We start from the raw sequence: 3,052 nt of genomic DNA on the forward strand, positions 1-3,052 counted from the left end.
ATATTAGTTGGATCTTGGCTGAAAGCAGGGAGTACTAGAGGAATGTCTGTGTTTCATTGATTATGCAAAGGCGTTTGACTGTGTAAATCACAGCAAACTATGGCTAACTCTAAGAGAAATGGCAATCCCAGAACACTTCATTGTGCCAATGTGAAACCTATACTTGGATGAGGAGGCAGTTGTCAGAACAGAACAAGGAAACATTGCATGGTTCAAAATTGGGAAGGGTGTACACAAGGGATCCATCTTATGCCCATACCTTTACAATTTATATGCAGAACAGATTATCTGGGAGGTTGGACTGTATGAGGAGAAATGTGGCATCAGGATTGAAGGTAGATTCATCAACAATCTGCATTATGCAAATGACACAACCTTGTGTGTTGAAACTTAGGAGGACCTGAAGTGTTTGCTACAGAAGGCCAAAGAATGAAGCCTTCAATATGGATTGAGGCTCAATATCAAGAAAGCAAAGATTCTTACCACTGGGCCAATTTGCAGCATCATGATGGATGGTGAAGACACTGAGACTGTTAACAACTTTAGTTTGTTTGGCTCCACCATCAAGACTATGGACACCAGCAGCCAGGAAATCAAAAGATTTATTGTGATGGGAAAGTCTGCTGTTAGAGATCTCTTTAAAGTACGGCAGAGCAATGATGGCATTCTGGAGACTAAGGTGCGCCTGATAGAGTTCATGGTCTTTGCAATCACGTGCTATGTGTCAGAGAGCTGGAAAGTGACTAGAGATGATAGAAGGAGAATTGATGCCTTTGAACTGTGGTGCTGGAGAAGAGTATTGAATATACCATAGACTGCTAAGAAAACTAACAGATACATCCTGTTGTTGTTGTTTGTTGTTATGTGCTGTTGAGTCATTTGAGACTCATAGCGACCCTATGTACAACAGCCCTAATCCGTGCTCTATCCTGTGCCAATCTCATTGTCTCTGACAAACCCATCCCGAGTACCCCAGTCACTGAATCAATCCACCTCATAGAGGGTCTTCCCCTCCTGCGCTGTCCCTCCACTCTACCCAGCATGATGTCCTTCCCTAAAGACCTGTCTCTCCTTACAACATGTCCAAAGTATGTCAGATGAAGTCCCAGAATCCTTGTCTCCAAGGAACAGCCCGGTCCAATCCTCTTTACGATGAATCTGTTTGTTTTCTTGGCAGTCCATTGTACATTCAATACTCTTCTCCAGCACCACAGCTCAAAGGCGTCAATTCTCCTTCTATCCTCCCTAGTCATTGTCCAACTCTCTGATGCATAACAAGTGATTGCAAAAACCATGGCCTGTATCAGGCGGACCTTAGTCTCCAGAGAGACATTGTTGCTCTTCAGTATTTTGGAGAGGTCCCTAAACGCAGACTTTCCCATCACAATATGTTTTTTGATTTCCTGGCTACTGGTGCCAAGAGTGTTGACCATGGAGCCGAGCAAACTGAAGCTGTGAATAATCAGAGAGCGTTAAAACAGGCTGCTCCTTGGAGGCAAGAATTTTGAAGCTTTGTCTGACATACTTTGGACATGTTGCAAGGAGGAACAATCCGTGGAGAAAGAAGTCATGCTTGAGAAGGTGGAGGGACAGTGCAGGAGAGGCAGACCCTCTATGAGGTGGATTGATTCAGTGACTGGGGTAGTCAGGGTAGGTGTGTAGGAGACAGTGAGATTCGCACAGGATAGAGCAGAGTTTCGAACTGTTGTACACATAGGATCACTATGACCTGCAGGTGACTCGATGGCACATAACAACAACAGTTTATTTACAAAGTTCTTTTTTTTTTTAATTTACGAAGTTCTTATACATTGTTTTTCCATTGGATCTTTTCCCTTTCCTTTACCCACCCATCAAACTGTGTTACCCTATGATTAACCATCCTCACTTCCTGATCATCCTTACCACTCTGCTCCCACCCTTCCCCCTCCTTGGATCCTTATACTCATTCTACAATAATGATCTTACACTGTGTTTGTCCTTATGGGACTGAGTTAGTTCACTTAGCATAATGTTCTCCAGTCGCTCCAAAGTTAGGTAGTAATTTTAAAAAGCATTGCTCCTGTGAGCTGTATAGTATTCCATTGTGTGAATGGACCATCACTTCTAAATCCATTTGATTGTGGTTGGACATACGGGCTGTTTCCATGTTCTTACTATGGTTATTAGCGTTGCTGTTAACATTGGTGTATATGTTTCCGTTTGTATGTCAGCTGAAACAGAATTCACATCTCACACCCTACACAAAAATCAACTCAAGGTGAATCAGAGACCTAGGAATAATGCCTAAAATCATAAAGTTCATTAGAGAAAAACCTGGATCAAGATTAGAAGGCTTTGTCAATGGTATAAACAGATTGACAAATACAGCCAGAGATGCACGATCTGGAAAGGATAAAATTGATAAATGAGACCTTCTAAAGATTAAATCCCTGTGCACTTAAAAATATTTTTCCAACCTTGTGAAAAGAAATACTACTGACTTGGAAAAAACACTTGGCAGTGCCATTTCAAAGGTCTTATATCACAAGCTTAAAGAATCCTACAGGTCCTCCAAAGGGAAAAAACTGATAATACAATTACAAAATGAGCAAAAGACATGGAAAGACTTTTCACAGAGAATGATATTTGGATGACCAATAGACACAAGAAGAAATGCTTTAAATCACTGGCAATAAGAGATATGCAAATCAAAGACACCATGAAATACTATCTCGCTCCAGTAGCAGTGGTAAAGATTAATAGGATAGCAAATAATAAATGTTGGAGAGGATATTGTGAGATAGGAACTCTTATAAACTGTTGGTGGGATTATAAAATGTTACAGCCACTCTGGAAGGCAGTTTGGCATTTCCTCAGAAAGCTAAATATAGAAACCCCACTGCTTGGAATATACCCCAATAAAAGGAGAACTGAAGAGTCTCTGTTCTTACCATAAAACTAATGCCTCCTTGAGAAAAACTGGATGAAATATGTTTACGGCATTGAAGTCTATGGGGGAGAGAATAGTCTAAAAGTATTATATTTTAGGGCATTATTTTTATCGTAGGAG

The sequence above is a fragment of the Elephantulus edwardii genome, unplaced genomic scaffold, assembly GCF_000299155.1.
Source record: "Elephantulus edwardii isolate Elephantulus edwardi_28Jun2011 unplaced genomic scaffold, EleEdw1.0 scaffold00520, whole genome shotgun sequence".
Classification (NCBI taxonomy): domain Eukaryota; kingdom Metazoa; phylum Chordata; class Mammalia; order Macroscelidea; family Macroscelididae; genus Elephantulus; species Elephantulus edwardii.